Source organism: Cygnus atratus, chromosome 14 (assembly GCF_013377495.2).
Source record: "Cygnus atratus isolate AKBS03 ecotype Queensland, Australia chromosome 14, CAtr_DNAZoo_HiC_assembly, whole genome shotgun sequence".
Lineage (NCBI taxonomy): Eukaryota > Metazoa > Chordata > Aves > Anseriformes > Anatidae > Cygnus > Cygnus atratus.
In genome coordinates, this window is record NC_066375.1 from 15,379,771 (window position 1) to 15,403,621 (window position 23,851).

A 23,851-nucleotide genomic window follows, 5' to 3' on the forward strand; every position below is an offset into this window, starting at 1 on the left:
TGCTTGGAATATGAATTTAGAGAGAAACTGTTTACAAGTACATTTCCTCTTTCCTTCCTTTCCTGCTTCCAGTAGGTCTTTTGCCTTATCAAAGAGATCAGTGATTCACTCAGCATATGGCAACAAATCTGTTGAATTGGTAATCTGTGTTAAAGCAGTGTCAATTTCCAAAAGTTAGGTGGTGATTTAGGAGAAAAGCTTTTCCCTTTCTCCAGATATCAAACTGTATCTGTACAAGAATGCTTCACCTCGTCTGCAACGTTCTGAGTCTGTCTCTGTGCAGTGCTAGGGCAATATATTTAACAGAAATCAACTCTGGGAACGTGTGCTTTGCTTGTAGCTGGGTGATAAGTTCCCATTTTGGACATTTGTTCCAGTGGAAACCTGTTATCACCCACAGTAGCCAAAGGTCAGGAATGGCGTTGAGCTGCTTGTGTACCTGCTCCTCCTCAGTCCGAGGCTTTTTTCCTTCCTATTTCCTGAGCAGGTTGCTCCCTTGGGTGGTGGGAAAGACAGGCAGCCTTGCTCCTTCAAATTCAAGACAAGCAACAATCTGTTTATAATTTTCTTTTGAAGTCAGCCCGCCCAAATTGTTTGTTAACTCAGTCTGATGAACAGGGGTGAGCAGTGCCTGTGATGCAGGTACCTCCTGATATTGTTATCGCAGCAGTGAATATGCATTGCTCAGTAACTGTGTTACACTATCATAGCTGAAGCAGAGATGTCTTTCAGCCTCCAAGCTGCCACATTTATAGTTCATTTGGTTTGTTTTTGCAACAGTGCATCAGCCTCATCATCTCCTGTGCAGCCTGCTCTTTAGGTCGTCAGCAGGCAAATGCTATTTATGTAAAACAGCAGTTTAATTTTGTTTCTAGAATATGGATTTTGGAGTAATAGCAGAAAAGCTTTTTATTAAATAATTTAAGTATCACTAGCAATATGTAGTCCCTCTGAACTGAAGTACTCCTTTTTTTTTGTTGTTATTGTTTTTATAAACACTTATCGCAGCTTTTAATGGTAAGCCATAAGTGCTAAGCTGCAAGACATGGTTTGTGCTCTGATAATCCCATTACTGAGCCTTTAGAATTGCAGAATCCAATGTTAACATCATGTGTTTGTGTACAGTTGAAACAGTCTTTTACTTAGAGTTGTAAAGTTGTAATTATTTCCAAGTAAAAATAAAGAAGACTATCTGTGATACTGGGTAGCAAAGCCAGAGTCAGCAGAAAGCTCCTAAAGTGAAGACTCCCACAGTTAAGGCAGACGTGACAGGGTTATCTCAGTCCCATATCCCTGATTTCAGAAACAATCCCCGCTATTTTGCCAGGAATGCAGCTATAAAACAGGTCAGTTTCCACTCCAGGCCAAAGAAGGAAGAAAGAGCAAAAGCCAGCCAGGTGCTTGATTGTGTTGCCAAGGGGGTCACTGTCTCTTAGCGTCCCAAGCCCATCCTGCCGCTGGCCATGGCCATGAGACATGTTTCAGCTCAAGGAGATTCTCACAGAACTCTGATGTCTGCTTTAGATAAAGTGGAGAAGGAAAGTTAATGCTGAAAGCCATTTGGTGATCTTCTAATCTCACAGAAGTGGTTTTCATAAAATTCTTGTTGCTGGAATCAAATCATTACTTACGAATAAAGTTTTCGCTTTAAAGCTCTAATGGATGTGAGAACTTCAAAAACCTAGAGGCTTACATGTGCCAAGATTGAAAAATAATTTGGTGAATAAGATATGCATTGAAAATCAATACTAAGGCTTTTTCTGAGAGGTCTAGCTAATAACTTTTCGGTCCTGGGTGTGATACTGTACAACTATGAGGTGATTATTATTATTTCTGATAAACAATGCACAAAGCAAGTCCCCCTTTGTGAAAATTTGGAGATTCCTAGACCACGATGTCATACCATTGGCAAGATGGAATTGGAAGAGCATCTAGGAGAAATGTTTGCTAGCCATGAACACACAGTTATCAGAACATTCAAATGTGTTTTTAATGCATTATTGAAATTTCTTTTGCGCTTTTTCTTCTCTATTTCATTCATAAAGCTTTCTCTAAAATATTGATTGCTTGGCTTTCTGTGCTAATTTTGGTTTTATTTTTCCTGTGTGGGATCAAGTCTGAAAGTGACTTAATCCTCAAAGGCTTCAAGGAATGTTGGATCTGGCACCAAGAAAGAAAAATAGTTGGTTTGCAGTGGGAATGGTATGGAAACCAAATACTTCTAATGCTTCCTAAGAGAAGAAAAATGAGCAGCTGATGCTGATGACTTGCAACTTAACTTTCAAATTTTTATCATAAATAACTTAATAAAAGTGCTTATGTATTCTTGTCAGCCATTTTGCCATAATTTGGGCTATTACTGCTATAGCACATCACCAGATTAGTGATTGCAGAGAAAACAGAGTTTGTCAGGCAATTAAAGCACAGACAAAATTGGGCAATATGTTGCCTCACGATCATGAGTGGGTATAACGACAGCAGTGTGTCTGTGTAAACCTATGATGCCGCGTTATGCTCTGGATTCACAGCTGCTGCTCTTCCCCTATGGCTGAGCATCGCTGTAACGTGCATACAGGTCTCAGTGCAAAAACCTGCCCAGAGCAATGCAGCAGCACCCCCAGACCTTAGGGATCTGTCTGAGAAAACTGAAGTCCCTAAATTCAAGCAGAGGAGGCTCCGTGGAAGGCTCAGCTTTTTGTAACGAGAGCACCAGACAACTCTTCTAGGCTTCAGCATAGTTTTTGGCAAGATCCTATCCTGTAAGGATCAGCTACTTTAAAGCTGCATTGGGGGGAATGTGCTATATTTTCATTTAATTTTCTGCAAAATATAGATGTTGCTTTAGAGAGCTCCTTTAGACAGCATCACAAGTCTTGTGAATTAACAGTTTTATATAAAATTGGACTGGTTGGCTCCCATGTTTTATACAGTTATGATAGGATTTGGTTTGGCTAAAGCATATGTTTGACATTTGTGGTAAATCCAATTGATTGTTACCATTTTTATGGTAGATATCTCAACATATTTTAAACCAAAATTTAATGCTAGTCTGTATACATCCTTTCTAATCTCACTTTTGTACTCATACAGTATTATATGGGTTATGATTAGGGCACTTCCTGAAGCTGGAATGCTTAAAGCCTGCATGGAAAGAGACCGATCCCTGCTGTTCTTGTATTATTATTTGGGTTTCTGCACCACTGACTGTATAACGTATTAAGAATTTTCTTCCAGAGTTATATACAATGTTTTGTATTCCTACCAGAAAAGTAATGAAAAAATTAATAATTTTTCTCATGTATTAAAAAATATATATGTTTTCCTAGTTAAGAATTGTTATAACTGTCATAGTCTAAAAATGCAGGCAGGGAAGCTAGTACAGCTGGGAATAGCAGTTTCAGATATTTTGAAGGATAAAAGTTTTTTGTTTTTTTTTTTTTCCTCCATTTGTGTCAGTTACTAAGTGAAATATTGTATTTTCCTGCAGACGTGAACTCAATGAAATGTTGTTATAGACTGTAATTAAACCTAAAATGTAACGAGCAGGAGCTTGCAGGGTAGTCACTGCACAGCGCAACATGTGATATGTAGGAAGCCTTGTGAGAGACAGCAGGCGGGGGTTTGGGTAGCTCGTTCCCAGCCAGGGAAGGTCTGTTTGGAGGAAGGGAAAGAAATGTGCATTTTCTGAATTAAAGGAAGGGCAGAGCAATCAAAAAAAAAAAAAAAAGTAAAATATGTTTAAAAATAAGATATATGTAAAATAAATAAAATATATGTAAAATATATAAAACCTTGGTTTTTTAGGAGATGCAGTGCTTATATAAGCGGCTGAACTAGAACGTATATTATTAAGAAATAACTATGAAACAGTTTATTTTTCTAAATAGATAAAATTGCAATTTTCTTATACTTTGGTGATAAACTGCTGTCACTTCTGCCAGCTCATTCTGCTCTTTTGTATGAATTAAGTTATGACATATCCTTCGCCCTAGTCTAGCGACTATTATCCCTACAATATTATCTGTTCTTTCATTGAAAACTGTAGCAGAGGTGCTGGGAATAGGTTGTGGACTGATACAGTGTGTGATTTGTGGTTGAATGGTAAATGGCTTCACTGTTAAGAAAATCTTCCTAGGTCTTTGATGTTGAGTGATGAAAATCATTAAACAACTACTTACTCTAAGGTCTTTATTTGGGACTTGAGTATTTGAAAGAGACTGTAACTCAATTCAAATGAAAGAGAAGTTCAGATTTTAGATTGTAAGAATAGGCTATGAACAAGGAGGGAAGACTGTCTTACAACTGCTCAGATACATAGTACTTCTGTCCCTATACCGCTATCATTCTGCTTTTACATTACCCTCTACCTGGCTTGAGTCCTTTTGCTTTTTTTTGTAGAACTACATCAGAGTTATATTTTTCCAAACTGTGTTTTCTTAAAGCTTTATTCTGTTTCTTTCTCATAATATGTATGTGTATATATATATATATATTTCCAGTTGTCAAAGCTCATACTTGGAGCATTATTACAGGCAAAAGCTTAAAAACGAAGAAATTATCATGTGATATCTGCTAAACTCTTTGTTACATATAGGTTTAACCTGGTAATGTTCCCTGTCTATAATTTACAGAAGTAACAGTGAGATGACTGGATTGGTGTGAAAGCAAGTAAACATAGGTGTTCAAGGGACTCTGAAGGGCAGCTGAAAAATAATTCATTTGTTAACTGGAATGAGGTAACAAAATATAGATGTCATTGCCAAAAACAAAGAGATCACAGTCATTCACATTGGAGACAACTGTGGGGAGGTCATTGGGACCAGCCCGGTTTCCCCGTTCTTTCTTGTATTGGTGACAGTCTCAATACCAAGATTAGGCCTGAAGTAGAACAATAGCCGCAGTGAGAAAAAGAAAAACATATAAAGAAATGGAATTCCACAGTACAAAAGCAAGTCCGTCCTTAATACTAGGTTACAAACCTAGTTAAAGCACGGAGTAGTTATGGGCTGCAATGACTTTTTGATTGAGAAACCTTTCCCCAAGAGCAAGATGTGGTAACTCCAAGAGAAGCAGGGACAGGGAAGGCTCTGGGGGCCCTGCAGAAAGGCTGAGGTACTGGGCATTTGCAGGTTGCAAATCTGACACTAGTTTGTTCCTGGAAAAGTAAGATTTTTGTATTTACCCTTGTTATATCTGGCTAGAAGCCTTAAGAAGTCCCCTGTTGATGCTGCTCGATTCCAGTATCTTTATGGATCTTTTGATTGATTTGACAGAGAGTTCATAAGCCACAGGCCTAAAGCCAGCAGCAAAACACAAGACTAGGGAAAAAAAAAAGGGTACAGTCAGCCTTTTAGTTGCTTGCTTTTTTTTCTAGTCACTGTATGTTCGTGTGTAAATTAGCACGCACTATACACACAATGATGTTGTAAGTCCCCACTGAATGTAAATTCAAGAAGTGATCTTTTTCAAAATTTCCTAAATCATTGTAAAGTGGAACAAAAATTACACCTTTGCTATAGAATGAAATGGTTTCAAGATGATCTGTAGAAAATATTGGATTATGGTTTGGACATTTAATAATTTCTGTAGAAAAATATATGTTATCATTATTTTTCCATCTCCTTTGCCTAGAAGGTGGGTAAGGTTTCCAGCATTTCTTTTCAAGCATTTCATACAATTTAGGAAATTAAATTGCAGAAGAAGAGAGGATTGAAAACTTATGGCCCAGTTCAGTTGGCAGCTCTGTATTTTCGTGTCTACTTCACAGTACTAAGCTAATGCTGTCACCCAGGAGTCACTTTTTGTGCATATTGATTTTTAAAGCATTGCTGATTGATTTGCACCAGAATCACTGGCTGCAAGAATGTTTGCAAAGAACTGGTGTCATCTCTACTGTATGTTATGGCTTGAGAAGAGACTGGTTGCAGGGAAGTGAGTAGGAACACAGGGCTGGTTAATGTAGGGGAAGAAATGATCCAAAACTCACTCATGATGGGAAAATATTCCTGTGGTGTCACTTCATTTTTCCATTGATTTTTGGGCAGTGAAACTCAGCTATTACTAGTTTAGGTTGGGAAGTAAAGTAATTTTGCAAACCTGGGTTATAAAATCTGTGTCCTTCAAAGAGTATTATCAGTCAAAATCCAGCCAGATGAGTTGACTGAGGTCAATTTCTCTATGTAAGAACAAAATTCTCTTTTTCTTCTTTTCTTCAGTAAGGTAAAATGTGTTCATTAAGCTTTTAATTCAGTTTTTACCTCATTCTTAGAATTTTTTGGGGGGGCAACTATTTTCTCAAGCCAAAAACCGACACTTTTCAGTTAATTCTTGTGTAAAGTGCCAGTTGTTTTAATTAAGTGCAGCCAAGCTGAATTTCTTTCACTTGAGCTTCAAATCTGTTTTACTTGGCTCAAGTTGCTGCCACCATGACTTTTGGTTTCTTCTTCCCCCAGAATCTCCCAGCTTCATCTATGTTCCTGTCTTGCAAATTCTTCCTGGATGGGAGTTTCAGAAGTAACATAGGAACACAGATGACATTAAAAAATAATGGGACTTGGCTATCAAATCATACAAGGGTCTTCGCCAGTCCTGCCATCTTGTGTTCACTGCATTTGGATGTATTCTCCTCTATACTGCACTTCTCTGCAACTTAGTGAATCATTCTTCATCTACTGTCACTTTGTATGGACCTCCCTGTTCCCTCCCTTTAAAAGTGGTGTGAAGAGACTGCTGAGAGCATTGGAGGGACTGCAAATGCAAGTCCGTTTTGTACTATCTTAGCTATGCTGAGGTTTCTTATCATTAATGTAATATGTGTGAACTCTGACCTGTACCACCGTGTCTAAAACTGTAGTGACAGGTGAGGATATTATGTGATAATGCCTGGAATTCTGAGTAAAACTTGATTTTTGGGTCCTCTTTAATCTGAATCTCCTTTCAGTATTTGGTTAGCATTGGTTTTTTTGTTTGTTTTTAAGAGCTAGAGAATAAGATCACGTGTCTCTGTAAATAAAAATTAACTTTCTCTAGACTTTTTTTTCCCATTTACTTCCTGTGTAATGCTACCAGACCACAGGAGCATTGAACTGATGGGTCTGTCCAGCTCTGATGGGTTTCTGTCCAGTTCTGATGGAGTAGTTAATGTAGGGCAGTTGTTGTTAATACTGCGTCTCTAACTAGGACTCCAGCGTGAAACATGTTTCAGAGTGGAAAGGTAAGTTGTCAGATGCTTTAAGATTTTTTGTTTATCCCTTTCAGAGTGCGCCCGGTGAAATATGTAAAGCAGCAGCAACCACTCCACTCAAATTTTAATGACTGTTATGCAAGAATAGATCAGATCAGAGCAGTGGTTTGTCAAGCCCAATACCGTGATTCTGGTTGTGGTCGTGGCAGATGCCTGGAGATAAACATAAGGGGAGAGCAAGAATGTAGAGCCTACAGTCGTGGCCATACCCTGCGTGTCTCCAGCCCCTTGCATGCCAGGCTCCCAGAGACAGCAAGTGTTTTTATAGCTGTGAGTAGTTCCAAGAGAATTTTGTTCCATTAGTTTGACTGGCGTTTGTTTGAATTCATGTGAACTTGTGGCATCTATACCTTTCAGCAAGAAGTTCTCACAGCTTCACCGTGTTTGAGGAACTTTCTGCAGTGTTCATTTTTGCTCTGGCTGCATTTAGCTCATCCCATGGCAGCTACTTTATGAATAGGAAACAATAGATGTTCACACCCCCTAAGTCTCTGTGTCACACATGAGTTTATAGACCTCTGTCTTATCTCCATCTTCTTTTTCATCTAGAATAGTCCTGGCTGTCTTCATCATTCATTGCAGAAGCTCTTTCTTCCCCGTTGCCCTTCTCTGAACCTTTCCCAGTTCTACCAGTAGGTTCTTTTCTGCTTGTTCTTCAGCTCTTTCTAGGTGAGTATACCAATACTGAAGGCTGCATTGAAAACGGAGAGCATGTTTTGGATCTCAAGAGTAATATAATGACTTGTTGCTTGTGTTCTGTTTTACTCCTAATAAAATCCAACGATTTTTTTACCATTTTTTTGAAGTGCTATTGAGCTGATGTTTCCATGGCTTTGACTGTTTAATCCTAGAAACCCTCTAGAATTTTGGGTAGATAACCTCCCATCTTGTCAGTATCTTGCTGTTCACTTCACTTGATGTTTTCCATAGTCTAATACTGCTTCGATTTTAGAAAGGTCTTGAACATTCACCCAGCAGAGGGGTGCTGGCCTGATACCTTCCCTGCAGGGGGAGCACGGATGCACAGAAAGTTCTTTTTTCCCTGTAGTAGTTTTGGCTTTATCTCTAAATGTTCCTTGTATGCTTTGATCCTCCTGTGGTCCTTTAGGCTTTCTGGCAGTGTACTTACTTCTGATACATGAGTGCATTACTAGCTTTAAGTATTTTTTTGAGTTCTTGTTACTTCTTTTTTAACTCACCTAATCATGTTTTCACACTTAACCTGTTGGAGTTCATGATCCTTCTGATGTCATTTGAACTTTTTGATGTTTTTGTAAGATGCTTGCTTTTTTATTATTATTATTTGTGGTGTCCTTCACCATATTTTTCAGCTGTGAAGGCTTTGCTTTGGTCCTTCTAACTTTTTAAGTGACATTTTCTCTGAATCCTCAGTGTGGTGTCTTTAAATAGTTTCCATGCTGCCCCTTAGTCTTTTGACTGCCTCTTTGAAATGTTTTTAACAAGTTTTCTTACTTCCTTTCAGTTTGGTTTTGAAGTTAAACCAAAAATCCACTGTTCTAGGTTCTCACTGTTCCTACATGAAGAAGGGATTTGAGTATGCTGCGGTCAGTATTGCAGAGCAGTTGTTTGATGCTAGCCCTTCAGCAGGTACCACATGCTGCTCAGCATTAAGTGAAGTGCCGTTTTTCTGTTTGACTGTCTGCTCTGTGAAGCTGTTGCTAATCCTACCCTTAGATGTAGGCTTTGCTACGCCTCCTGACATGACGTTATCTAGTTTCCATGGAGGTAATGGAAGGCTCCCATTACTGTTGTGTTTTTATCCTTTGCAACATTTCTGATTTCTTCCTGTACCTACTTACATGCTTCTATTTATGTGCCTGCTGTTGCTGCCACTGGTTCAGCAATGTCAAATTTATTTACTTTTTTTTTGTGTGTGTGTGTTTTTTTTAAGTATCCAGAGAAAGCCATATAAGATGAACCTCAGCTGCAACCTCTGGTTGCATATTGAGGAGCTTTTGAAAGATTAAGATATTCTGCATATTAATTGAAGTTAAATTATAGGACATGTTCATAGATGGCTACTTTGTAATCTGTACAGTATTTATTCAACAGTATCTATTTTCTCCTCTCCCTAAAACAGGAAATAGCAGATATATATAATTCGTTTCTGAATAGTGATTGCTGCTGTGCTTCTCCAATCTAATTCTACTTTTGTTACATGTCCATGTATGCCAAACTTTGAAAAGTGCTGTCATTGCTCGTCAATCAGCATTATCCAACACTGCAACTGCCTGTAAGTGTTTCCTGTAACAGTACTCCTCAGCCGTGTCCCAGAGCACAGGAGGGTTTGGGGGCGTCGTGTCTCCTTCCTTTTAGGTCTTGTGGGCTGCGGGTCATGTGGCGGCAGGCTGGGTGTGAGCCATTAGGATGTGTAAGAACACTACAGATAAAGCAATAGAAGAGTGATGCGGAAAAAATGAGGATGGGGAGGGAGATGAATGGAGGGGGGGGATAATTTTCCCAGTGTAGGGCTGCCTGTGGTCTGCAGTGCCCCATGTGTGCATTGCGCACAGCGGAGCTCATCCCCAGTGCTGGGGAGGCAGAGATGATAGTCCACCACACAATATTGTTTAATTGGCACATTATTTAATAAAGTTGATATTTCCCCTGGTAATTAATGAAAATATTACATATGTGTAATGCTGTGTATGGATTTTGCTTTTGCTTTGGTAACATATATTTTTTTAATGAAAGCCCAGTTTTTGTGGTGCCATATTCTCACTCATGTGGGAGAGCAGTGCTTCACTCAGATCAGCTCCCAGAGGAACCGATACCTCCAGTATTTAAAAAATAAATAAGTAAATAAAAATAGGAAAAAAAAAAGTCCTGAGAATACATCAATAGCTGGAAAACAGGCTTCAGGACTAGCCAGATAAGAATAAGGCTACCTATATAAAGAGCGTGGTTTTCTTAAGCAAAGAAAACCATGATCTTAAGAGGATCAACTTTATAAATGTTATACCTTGCTGAAAAAAAAGGTTATTTGAAGACATGATTTCTAATATGACGAAAACAGTCAGGAGAGAAACATTGATGGCAAAGAGGTGTGTTTGCTTCTGTTACAGAAATGTGCTGCCTTTGATTCCACTTTTCCTTTTCTTTCCCATTAAGAAGAGAGGAATGGTAATTTACTTGTTTTATTTTTCTCTGTTGTCTCCAACTCTTCCTAAAGTTGGAGAAACTTCAAGAGGGACAAACTAGGCAACACAGAATCTGAACACGTTTTCTTCCATGGACAGATCAAGGAACTGAGGAATGTAATTTGCAATTAAAACCAAAACAAATTTGTACTTGATGTTTGTTATGAGCTCAGCTTTGTATTTTGTTTTGAAATGTTTCCTGAAAAAGAAGAAGAAAATCTACAATTATATTTTCTTATAGAATTAATTTAACTGATTTTAGAGGCAGACACTTCAGTCCTGTGGTGTAGCCTGGACAACCTGACTGGTTACTACCATTGCACTTGCCTGTCTTTAGTAACAATATGAATGGGAGGGAGCAGAACTCTTAGATTGCTTTGCTGATTAATAAAATCCATATCATGAATCTCAAGTACAAGATCAAAGTTGTGTAAGGGGAAAAATAAAAGATAAACAAGAAAGAAGCGTAAGAAATGAAACTCATGCTGAAGATGTCTGTACATCTCATTAGTTTTTATAAGATGCAATCATTTGTTTTATATTTGTGATTTCTTTGCATCAAATTTGTTGCAGAAATTATTTTTCTTAACCCCAATAATACGGGGAACTGCTAAGCTGTTCTCTAAATGTAAAATATTTTTCTTTGTGATGTGTTTTTTTGGGCTTTTTTTGTTGGGTAGCTTCATAATGCTGGTAATATAATTTATTTGATCTGCTGAGGGTAAAAGCAAGATGAAAAATGTGAAAGAAGAGTTGGTATTTTAATCTTCTTTGCTGCTAAATGCAATTTGCCCTGTGTTTTTATTAAGAACACCTCCAGAAATGCTATGCTTGGAAAAACTAAATAAATAAAAATCCTAGTAACACACAGTTCCTGGAAGCTCTTCTAGTTCTTTAAGCTTCTTTATTCTAATTACTTTTTATTTTTTCACAGTTAATTCATGAATTATGTGTAAACTTCAGCACTTTTGTCCCACCCATCTGGAGCTTTGTATTACTTTTTTTTTTTCTCCCCACTTACATGTATAACAGCTCTTTCTTCCCTCCCCATCTGAGACCTTTTTCTGAAAAGATATTGGTAAATTTGAAGAGAAGTGCGATTTCTAAAAGAGCAGTATTCTCTTATTTTATTTTTAATGGGTTTTGGAAATGGGAGCAAATTGTTCATGAGGGCATAGAGGCTGGAGGGAAAGGTATCAGAGGAGAAAAAAGGAGAGGTAGAATTAAACATGACTTTTTCTTGAGCTGCATGTAGCTATTCCTTGGAAATAATTCATGTTTTCAATCTTATTTGAATGTCTGATTTTAGAGTGAGAAGTACTTAATTAGGGATTAATGAAAGGCCCTTTTATATTACAAATTAATGTGCCTTCAAGCTAATTTCCTCTGCTTTAAGTCCCACAATGCTGAACTTCTAATTAAAAGTTTGAAATAAGTAAAATAAGCAAATGAATGTCTTCATGACAAAATATATATCTAAATATGAAACTGTAGACTCTGTACCTTGACCATCCCATTTTAGCAGAGTTAATCTGCTTGTTCTTTAGTGAATTTATGCTGCATCTGGCTTTTCTTTTAACTCCCTGGAGTCAAAAGAAGGGACCTTTTATCTTAGTGTTGAAATGTTTGTCTTGTTTTGTGGATATCTTTCTGTAAGTACAGTTCCCAGTTTAAAAGTTTTACGCCGTAGTTTTGCTTCACGTTGTCCTCATTGACCTCCATGCTTATCTCAGAGGGCCATTTGAGAGAACCAAAAATGCTAGCTGTTCCCTCAAACTCTTACACTTCTTTGGACCCAAGACAGAGCAACGTATGAATCCAATCAACAACACTTAGTAACCCTGCATTGATTTCCCTTTTGCCAGCCTTTACTTGAGATGGTAAAACCAATTGGCAATATCTGTCTCATTTACTCTACTGGGCCAGCTCAAGTCAGATTTTCAATCACACATCTTTTCTGTTGTCTCCCACCTGTCTTTCTCTTTATTTGACATTGAACAGCAGTGGGAATTTGAGTTCCAGTGAATCCTGTATCACTGAGAAGGAATTTCAAAAGAATATTTTTTTTAATAGTTGAAAGAGCATTCCTCAGCATGTGAACTATCATTGTATGTATGCGTAAGCACTGTTTGCAGCCTTGGTCTTCATAGGTCCCTGAAGGAATATAAGTAAACCTCAGCAACCTCATTAGTTAATTCTCTCCATACTAGCATTTATTTTCCCTGCCCCCTTCTCTCCCTCTGGTTGGTAGGGAAACCCCTAAGATCTGACAGTGAACTTTTGGTCTCAATAAAGCAGTTATACAGGGTTTGGGTGGAATTTCTGTGAACTTCACTAAGAGGGAGAAAATGTGGAAAATGCTTCCTCCAAGCAAAATATGAACAAAATGTTGTGATTCATTAAGCTCCTTCCTATTTGCCTGCAAGCGAGAGCCTCACAGTTATTCAGCTGAATAGTGCGTGGCCCTGAGGGGGCAGAGCCAAAAGAAAAAGAGATGGCAATGGTCCAAAGAGCAAAATGCGTGTTTTCAGGAAAATTAGGAAATTTTGCTCCAGGCACATCCCAACTTGAACAGTGAGTTTGTTATATTGGGATTTTATATTACTGTTTACTTTAGTTTTAAATGCGAAACAAACACTGCTTTCTAATGCTGCTTGATATCTGGAGGGTGCTCCATAGACTAAACCATCTGCTTTATTGTTTCATATGTATTTAAGTTTTGCAGATAAGTGTTTCAAGTTAGGTTGCATGGTCTAAGGACCAGGTACTTTGGCTGGTTTTGGCCTAAGTTTGTATCAGCTTCCTCGTACTGTCATTTCTTTGGCTGTTTCTGAAATACAAAATAACATTGGTTAATGTTAGACATTTGATTTTCTGCTATCATGTTTGTGTAAATTTGCTTGGAAAATTCAAATGATTAGCTACATCAAGGAGAAGAATTACTGAAGGCCGGTGGTGGGAATACAAGGATGTGCAGTTGAGGTGCTTGCAGGAGAGGGCAGTCGTGTCGTGTACAGCATCGCTGGGCACCTTCCAGCGCTGCCCACGTGGCGTGGCATCGAGTCCCAGAGCCTGTGCTGCCCTCCGCCTACAGGAGAGGTCTTTGTAGGGTTGTGTCCATGGCATGCAAGTGGAAACAGAAGCCTAGCAGTTCTCTTTTAGCACAAATAAAACCCTTTCAAGGGCAAGATCTACCTGAGGACTTGGTAATTTTACGGAAATGAGTGGATGTTTTGTCTGATTCAGGTAAATAACTTGAATCCTGGTTAGTATGCTGGACTGATGTTGCATGTTCCTTTTTATTGTAACTTGTGTAAAAGCCCTCGCTGACCGAACATTGTACTTGGTGTTAGCTGGGATCTGGGGCTACCCACAGCTGGGAGTGCTTGGCCTGGGGACACAGCCGTTCACAGCCCAGAATAATTCCTGCTCTCTCTTTCCTTGCATTTACTGCATGTATACTGCTGTGTGGAATGCGTTGTTTACAGTGCATTTTTAGACAGGATTTTCTTTCTAATTTACTATCTTGTATTTACAAATGCAAATCTTGTTTTGTAATTGAATTTCTGGTCACTTCTGGCATAGTATGTTCAGCTGTCCATGCAGTTGTGCAAATCATGTTATTTCCTCCAGAACTATCTTCCAAAAGAAAAGGTTGTGGAAATGTCTGCCTCCTCCCAGCAAACAGGAAGGTTCGTGTTGGCATGTCACTGCCAACCTAAACATCCTGCAGACTCTTAACTACCTCACTTTATCTGTGTGTATGGTAAATGTTGCTGAGCTGTAGCTTGTTTTCCTGCCACATAGTACTTGATTGCTTGTGCTCAGTGACATTCGAAGTATTTAAGAGCTGAATATCTGGAATACTTTATACAATTTCACATCTTAATACATCATTAATTTTTCTGTCTGTGTTATCTATCAAACAAATAGTGGAAATTACAAAATCATTCCTTTTTTTCTTTCCTTTAGTTGTGGTCATAACTGCCTAAATGCAGCTGCAGACTGCAGTGGTAAGAGGACAGCTGGGGAAAGTGACAAAGAGTAGAGATAAGTGATTAAAAAGATGAACTGTGAGCTTAATACCTTGAAGTAACGAACAAAATCCAGGGCTATACTCACCTTTTTAGTTCTCAGCTTGTCCTGGTCTGGTGTGGGGTCTTGGCACAGCTCCTGGGGAGCCTATTGAAGACAGTCCACATGAATCATGGTGCCTGATGCGGGACACTATATATCCTAAGACATTCATTAACTTCTTGTTCTTAGCTTTGCCTTTGTGCCACTGCATTTGCAAGTGAGGTGACGCAGAGCTGTGGCACTTCTATCTCCAGGGCCCTCCTGATGTATCAGCAGCAGGAGGTCCCATTTCCTGGACACCCACCAAAAGACGTTCTTCTTCCCTCTATTCATGAGGCACAGAACTGTATTGGAGTAAAGCTCAGACAAACAAACATAACAACCAAGACCAGCTTTATCCTTCTGTGAGGAAAGGCTGTTTCTTGAGACTACCCTCTATTTGTTTTATATGAAGTTTTCAGCTGTTTCAGAAAATCAGCTGACTGCCTCCAGATGAAAGTGGTAAATTGCAGGAGACCCCAAAGAGCTCTTGCAGATACCACCACACAGAGATTTTACCCAATATGTTAGAAAACTAATGCTACTGGCTGCTGAGAGGAAATGGAAAAAGAAATACAGATGCCACATGGATCATCTCTACTATGTGGGAAAAATGTTGTTTTAGCCCCAAATTGTGAGGAGAAAAAGTTGTGAGCACTGCAGGAGCTGTGGTGCCGGAGGAAGGAGCTTACAACAACCCCAGGGAGAGGGGCCAGGGAAATCTGAGCAGCGCATGGCACAGGAGCAGCTCATCTGCTGTAGCTGGGCTCATGGCTTTTAGGTATGGGACAGTAATTCAAGCCTCCAGGAGCCTGCTAGTGGTGTGAAGGAAAAACTTGGCCAACCTGTAGCTACGCACAGGTTTCTGCTGTCTCTTTCCACCAGGAGATCTGTGGTGGAAGCTGTTTGTCTTCTGGGGCTTTAAGAAGCAAATACAAAAATCAGCATGTCTTTATGGGAAGTGTCATCAGATCACTCATGCCCGGTCACTCATAGTCCCAGGCAGATCGGAGCTCTTAAATTATTTTTGTCTAGGAAAACAAAAGCTTAAATAAGTGTTCAGTGAGTTGAGCTCAGAGCTTTAGAATAACTTGTCTTGAGTACATTACAGCACCCACATCCTATTGAATCACACTGTGTGTAGGCTCTTGGCAGGAGCAACTTCACATCTGTTTTAAAATTTTTGAATCTCTCTTAATATAATAAAGATAAAGTTTATGATTCTTTAAAACTGTGGTGTGGGAAAGGGTCGGCTGACTGCTGAAAAGCTGGTGTGATGATCAAAATGAAATAACAAGAATTGACATGGTCTATATTATAAAAACATGTCTGACATGAAAACAATGGCTTCTTCTAATCCTTTAAGGCTGTGTGACTATGGTTAGTCCTGTAGATGCTGCCTTCAACTTCATTTAACTTCGGCTTGGAAAGGGGAAGACTATAAAAATACAATAAGTTGATCTGTGTTGGGATGGCTTGTGGTGCCATGCTACTATCAGAAGTAGCAAGCCACCAGAGCATAGCTGTAGGGCAGCTTCTCAGCACTACCACTGGAACTACTGAGTGTGTGTCTAGACATGGCTGGTTCAGCAGTTAATCCAGTAGAGAGATGAGGGCAGTAACCTAGAGATTCAGTGAAGAGTGAAATGATAACTGTCAGATAAAAAGTAAAGCTTTTTGAATGTCATCTTGGTCTTGGATGAAGTATTACAAATCTATGGCCTGCTAAGCTGATGTGAATGATGAAAATGTTAAATGGGTAATGCAAAACAGATGGGTATAATTAGCATGCAACTAGATGCTGCTAACACATGTGAAGTAGTTATTTAGCTTAGTAAACTAGAACAGTTGTTTGTCCAATAACTAACTAATCCTTCTTCTCTGTAATAACAAAGTCTCTTTACACCCTGGGTTAAACTCTCAAGAAACCATGTTGGGAAAACCTAATTTACATTGATTGTCCTCTACTGATGTGCCTATTTGCTCTATTTCAGTTGTCAAACACTGCAAGGTGTCAGTAGTGCTTGCTTTCTAGTGAGCTAATTAAGTAAAGTTGCACCTATACAAAAGGAAAAGACTTTTGATTAAAGGCAGTATTTTGTAAAACAAAAATTACTACGTTAAAAAGATTTAAGATCAGTGCTTTGGCTTTAAAAAAAAAATGGATCAAAAAAGCTGTTTTGCCATAATGGTTTGTCTGAAGAATACGTTTTTATATATATTTACTTATTTATTTATTTTTTCCTAAAGGAAAAACAAATTGTGGGTCTGAGTATATGAAGTGGTTCTCATAAACCACAAAAGTTATTCTGACCCTGTGATTTCACATTCAGTGGCATTGGTGCTTGTGACTTGTTTTGCTCGGTGTGGCGCTGTTTGTGTAACAACATACTGGTGTGTATCAAGGGATGCATCTGGCATGCAAAATAAAACCAGAGGTTTTGTTCTCATACAACACTTGTGGAACCAAGAGCTGAGCGAGGTTTATATCAGGTATTTTCTATAAATATGGTCCACACTTGGATGCTCTTTTCTTATCCCTTTGATAAGTTAAGATGGAGAACTGTAATTATTATAGTTTTGAAATTATTATTGAGTACAGTAATTATTATAGGCTATAAGGGGTCAAGATTCTGTTGTAAACACTGCAATTGGAAAAAGAATTTGTTTATGGCAGTATCACGAGAAGGATCTTAGATGCCTTTAAGGTAAACAAACAAAAACGAATCTCTGAGGTTAGCTTGTGGCTCGGAGTCATCGCTTTTCCGCAGGATTGCCTCAGTGGTTTGGTAAATTTAATGTTCTTTCATGTTATTGGCTCAATTGAAACAATGAGAAATGTGAAACTAGTACGATGTTGATGTTCTTGACATAGTAAATGCTACATCTCTAAGTCCAAGCCAAGCGTAGGTGGCAAGTCTGCACATGTAATTACTAATAGCTCTCTGCCAGATCAGCAAGTAGTTACTTGGTACTTTCACAAGCCAGTGTCCAGTGCTGTGTTCAGTTTTACAGCTGTTTGTGTCTGAGTTTCAATGCCTCGCTACTGCTGTTTTCAGAATTTTTGGAGAAGAATTCTCTGTAGAAATTATTCTTTCAAATGTGTATACTCTCGCTACACACACGGTGTAAGCCTTGGAATTAGGTGTCATCAGGTCCTAGTGGTAAGTTAGTAACACAGTGTTTGAAATACAGAATAAGCAGAACTAAAGATTCATCAGTTTCTGATTCTGATAGAAAAGACACCATCTGTGTTTGCCCTGCAAAACATTGCATGTATCTGGAGCAAGCTTGCTCTTTGCAGAGGGGCTCCAGTAGAGAGAGATCCAGAGCTGTCAAATAATAAATGTTACTAATTAACAGGTGGCCTCCAACATTTGTAGTCCTTGCTGATCAGATGGTATATTGCCCACGTTGTGTCATGGACCACTGTGTGCTAGAACAAGGAGGTAAAACCAACAGATACATATATTTATTTTTTTTCCACTGATGGTAATAGACTCACTAAATAAATATTGAAAGAAACTAGACACCAATACTCTGCATAGAGACCAAAAACTAATGTTCTGTTGGTTCAGTTCAGCTAATAAATAATTCTTGATCAGCTTTGAAAAGTAATTATTTCACGTGTTTGTGATGGAAGTTTCTCCATAGATCTATATCACAGTTACTGACCAGAAATTTCCATTGTTTGTGGAAGTTACTCATTTCCAGGCTCAAGACAAGTATCTCCTTCAGAATATGACAGATGGTGTGGGGGGAAGGACTGAAGCATTCTCCTCAGGACACCAGGGCTCTGGAGCAGCAGGGCGCTCCCCTTGGCATGGCCGCGGAGCAGGGCAGTGCAGCTGGCAGCTGGGTGGGTGCTGCTGGCTTGAAAGGGCTGAACGCAGGAGCTGGCGGCTTCAGTGTTTTATTAACTTGTCACGAACACTTAGGCTCCTGTAGAGTTGGGTAAAGATGAGGCTTTCAGTGCAGAAATCTCAGTTAGGAATGAATGATTGTACCACCAGTTGGCTTTTCTTGGAAGAGAAAGAAAATGGATGGAGGGTCATACTAAACATGCCTGCGTCATCAAGAAAAAACATCTCTTGAAACCAAAATGAAAGTGCATATCCAGAAAGTGTTTTGAACCTATCCACTATTTGATTTCTACTGCTTGTAGAAATTTTGGTGAGGTAAGAGTGACATCTAAAATTTAGAAAGATGATTTAGCACCATTTTGCTACGTGTATTATTAGTGCATTTTAGTTTTTCTGTTGTATGCTTTTTGATCTGTAGCATACATTGTCTAACTTTAAATAATTTCTCTTTGTTTCAAACGTACACAGTAAATATCATTACTGGAACATTTATGTGATATTTGAAGTTAAACCAAACAATTACTGTACGACTATTTGTAAATTATAGTAGTGGCAGAAAAATCAATTAGATGCTTGTTGCAAAAATTATTATATCAATTGCTTTTTTTTTTTTTTTTTGCTTTTGCTTAATGCAGAACTGGGATGACAAGAAAATCAAGTTATCATTCTAATAGCTTCCTACTGGAATAGTAATTATATTTGGTACCAAATTCATGATAACATTGTTTCATTACTTTACATTGCAGTGCATGCAGCCAAATGATACAGCTATGAGAACTGTGAAGTTATGGTCATGGCTTCATAAAGTCTTGCTGTATTTTAATTATTTTATTTATTCATTCTAAAATGGTGAATGTTTTCAGACTTTTGTTAGCTATATATGGGACGGAAAAAAAAAAAGAATCTGCTTTATAGTTCTTTGGGTATCTCTAAAAAGCTTGAAAGGAAGCTGGAATGCTGTTTAATCATACTGATAATATCTATGAATATATTGTATATGGGTCTGTAAATAAATGTGTAAAATATATTTATAAAAGGATGGCAGTAACTGTATACTTTCGAATTTCCTTTCCCTTCCTTCCCCTCAGTGCTAGTACAGAGTGTATTCTTTGGCAGAACCACTGATAAGGATATGACACTCATAAGGGAACTGCTGTTCCTAATGTCATTAAAATCTCTTGAGTACTTGGTGGATATTTCTTGTTCACTTGATTAGGGACAGAGGTAACAGTTCTGGTCTTTTTGTCTTCATAAAGTCATGTGAAGAGGTTAAACAGACCCAAATTGCTTGTACTCAGATATGGCACCTGAAGCTTTTCTTAGTTATCTTCAAGTGACAGATAATAACTTTCTGTAAGCAACATAGCATAGGTACAGTCAGATGTTAAGAAGAGGTCTTGAATTTAAAATCTAATTCTGAATTTTGCTACAAAAATAGGCTCATCTTCAGGATATTTCTGTTGCTCTGTGTGTATCTGGATATCTGAATTAAGAAAAAGCTTCTTCTCCATGTGGACAGCTGAGCAGTGGGCTCCAGTGTGCCCACAGAGGTTGTGCAGTCTTCATCCGTGGAGGTTTTGAAGACTGGACTGGATAAAGCCATGAAAAAACAAGTCTGACCTCAGAGCTGACCCAGTGTTGGACTATGGACATCCAGGCTTCCTTTCCAAGCTGAATTATTCTGTGACTGTAAGGTCTTGGGTGAAGATCAGGAGATAGATATCTTATTTCTATTTTTGTTGGCTCCAGTATGCACAAGAAGATAATACTCTTCAGACCGAGGCATTTGTTCTGGTATAATGTTTTTACTGGTTCAAAATAATTTCCCTTATTCTCCTTGTCATTTAGTGTTATTTCTCTCTCAGTGAATACTCTTAGTAGAAAGTCATGCAATTAACTGAGTCATCCGCGTTAGTCACTCCGTTTTTATTCTATGAAAAGACTTCCGTACATTTTCCGTGGCTTATTTTGTTGTGACTCTCCAGAAATGACACAGATTCATTGTGAGAGAAACATGGAAATGGCCAGTGAATTTGTTTTTATAATGCAACGTTTTTCAAAGTAGTTTCTGAACTCAGATACTAATTTTTAAAGAAATCCATCTCAATAGTAAGGATTTCTGTCTTGCTTTCCCAGTACGTTTGGCTTTCATTATGAAACTAGAGCTCTAATTTTGTAATCTAAACCTAGTAGGATGATAACTTCATTTTTTTGACATATACTTTCCAAAATAAATTTCATTGCTTCCATGAGTTGTCTACATCTGTTTTGTGAAACGTAGTTTAAAGAAATTACTCAAGTACATGATGATTATCTATTATGACTGATTGAATCAGTATATCAAAAGCACAGGCACACAGTTAGAAGCTTGAGATTACAACAACTGAATGGCATGTTTGAATGCTCACATATAGCATGCAAACTTTGTTCTTAATACTATGATCATTATCCACAGCGGTACAGTATGTATCATATAAAACATATCAGTCATTTGGAATTCAAACAAGTATCTAATTTAGTGATAGATTGTGTTTAAGTATAGGGAAACAACTTCAGGAATTACAATGTTGACGAATTTCTTGTTCATACACTCATATTTTCCAGTGGGATTTAATGGAAGAGAGATGTGTGAATTTGTCATATTCAGGTCAAATTCTTGCATGTTAATGAGTCAGCTTAAAAATTTCTTCTGTAATTGCACTCACTTTTAAAGTATTTTTGTTATTCAATATGCTGCAATCTGTTACATTAGGTGAAGATCAAGATGAAACAGTACAATTATTTTTTTTGTAACGGAAAGGAAAGATTTAAAAATGAAAAGAGGTTTGGCTGGTGGAGGGTTTTTTTCTTTTTTCTTCTCAGAATGATGCAGGTAGATCTGCAGGAACTCTTCTTTGAGTTTTATTAATGTTCACAAGGCATCAAGGTTTTGGCTTTCTTTCAAGCTGCAAGGTTGAATGATAGTGTTATACTACTGCTATAAATATCAACTGTGAAAGCAAGCAGTCACCATGAGCAAGTCCTTTCAAGCTGTGTAGACTCAAGCTTTCCATAGTGCAGATGTAGTTAGATTTCTGTCCCCCTCTGAACCATGGTGGAATGCTCATTTGAAGGTGGAATTTAATATGGCATTAAAAATATCAGCGATCAGGTACTGTGTATGCTGCATGTGTGAATGACCATTTAATATAGAATGTATACCCATTTAAAGGGCTCGGAATAGATACATCATAGTAGTATAAATTAACAGTAGATAAATCTAGTCTGTTCAACAAGGGATCAGACTTCATGACCATGGTAGTCCATTCTGGTCTGAAAATCTACGGAGAAACTGTCATTTGGTTTCTGTCATTTTTTTGTTTTGTGTCAGGCATCTGAATTTTGACTTAAGTAGCATTAGCATTTGTTCTCCTTTCTCCTGCCCCTTGTAACCGGAGAATTCTTGCATTTAGTATTCAGCTTAGCCAACTATTTATAATATAGGGAAAAATTAGTTTCATTTCCTCATGTCTAATGAAAACAATCATTCATTTCGCAGATCCTGCCATGAAGGACAGGGGGACTTGAGTTTGAGAGCTGCAGAGGGAGTCAGGCGGGCAGGAGGACAGCTGTCCTGATGTGTCCTTTCATTTGTCCTTTGGCTTGAAGGAGCATTTTCAACTGAGGCTGGAAAGGCATGTCATATTGCAAATGGACTGATTAGTAGTCTGTTCAGTACTCAAGATTTCTTCTCTTCCCTTTCTTTTCTGTCTTCTTGCTACAACTTTAAAGTCTCTTCTATCCTGACCTGAAAATACCTGTTGTCTACATTGACTTGACAGGATGAGGGGGAATGGGCTAAAGTTGCGCCAGGGGAGGTTTAGGTTGGATATTAGGAAAAACTTCTTTACCGAAAGGGTTGTTAGGCATTGGAATGGGCTGCCCAGGGAAGTGGTTGAGTCACCATCCCTGGAGGTCTTTAAAAGACGTTTAGATGTAGAGCTTAGTGATGTGGTTTAGCGGAGGGCTTGTTAGTGTTAGGTCAGAGGTTGGACTAGATAATCTTGGAGGTCTCTTCCAACCTAGATGATTCTGTGAAATTGGACAGTTTTGCATCCCTGGGCCAGAGGCTGTGCAGTGGCTGCTACCGTGCTACAGGGACGTGGTGGATGAAGTTTATCAGTTTCGGAGTTGCTTTTCAAAGCTGCACATTTAAAACTTTTCAATTAGAATTTGATTTTTTTTCCAACACAAACTCCTGAATTATGTAGTGTTTTATGTTGTGCTTTGACTACAAACTGATATTATTTTGTAGATGCTTCTTAAAATATTCATTTTAAAAAAAAGTTAAAAGTCAATAATTTGGCCTTTTTCTATTCAGTCAGAACTATGTGGGGCTGAGGGATACATCTGGATAGGGATAGACCAAGTCCTTAGCATGCTTCCACCAGAAGTCTCAGTTGGGTAGCTTGATTTAGATTTGTATTAATGTCATCTTATTTACATTAAAAGTGTCGAGTTCTTCCTGTGCTCTGATTACCCCTGAATTTCTTTGGATGGAGGACCTCTGGTTTGTTCCACTGAGCATGAGGCTTATCGGAGGAAATTAGAAATGTGCTAAGAGGATCTTGATGAAGTTGCTTGGCTAGTCACCTTGGCAGTCTTGCTGTGTGTGTGCATGTGTATTTGTATGTCCCCATAAATATTTCTATGCAGATGTAAGCGTCTCACGTATATTGCATTGGGAGTAATTTACAGATGTCTGGTAGATCCATTTACTTCGTAGCCCCATATACTCTTTCACCACATGACTTAAAGCCTGTTTTCAAAGTGATGCTTGAGTACACAAAACAGGGAAACTGCTTGCTGCGTGGCTTGTATCAATAGAAAGAAACAAATGTCTTTTTGGTTACTTACAAATGCATAACTATTTGAAGAGAGAATTTACAAGGAAAGGCAAGTTGCATATGGGTGTAATGGGTTATGCAGGCTTCTGGCTGGAGACCTTTAGGCTTTGCTATCTGTATGTATTCTTCTTTTCATTCAGGTGCAATGAGACGAATGCAGAGCTTTATTTTATGCATTTCTTTTTCTGGAGAGTGCTGTAAGGAGTTAATTGGAAATGAATCTGAGTAACGCTTTCTATGTCTGCCACTGAGATAATATGAAATCTATCATAGATCAGTGCAAACATTAAAAAGTTATGGATCAAAACAAAAATAAAGCTATAAAGAAAAATCAGGTTTCCTTCCTTGAATGAAAAAATATTTTTAACTGAACTTATTCCACAGTGATTTTTCAAAAATAAATTCCAGTAATAAAAATTAGGATATTATACATTGTGAAAATACAGTGAATTTAAATGAGAGAGGGGCAAGTTGAGGGAGTAAAAATCCTAGAATTAATCAAATAGAGGAAAAAAGTCTAGGCAAAGCATCATGTTATTGATAGGAATGGTAATCTTAACCATTGCTGGAGTGAAGTCTTGC

At 38.3% G+C, this 23,851-nt stretch overlaps 1 protein-coding gene and 1 long non-coding RNA gene across 6 annotated transcripts in view; both read left to right on the top strand.

The window, feature by feature from the left end:
* Positions 1–23,851, top strand: part of SLIT3 (slit guidance ligand 3) — a 508,988-nt gene that overhangs the window by 166,045 nt on the left and 319,092 nt on the right. Inside the window, exon 1 of one of the 5 annotated variants that reach the window (XM_035562878.2) lies at positions 18,173–18,698. The exons of the other annotated variants lie outside the window; for them this stretch is intronic. The gene's annotated coding sequence lies outside the window, so the exon portion shown is untranslated. Of the gene's footprint in view, positions 1–18,172; positions 18,699–23,851 lie in introns of those variants that run through there. 5 annotated transcript variants of the gene reach the window in all.
* Positions 7,244–11,268, top strand: LOC118256141 (uncharacterized). The gene is made up of 3 exons (XR_004781153.2): positions 7,244–7,912; positions 8,765–9,497; positions 10,330–11,268. It is a non-coding gene; the product is annotated as an uncharacterized LOC118256141 (long non-coding RNA).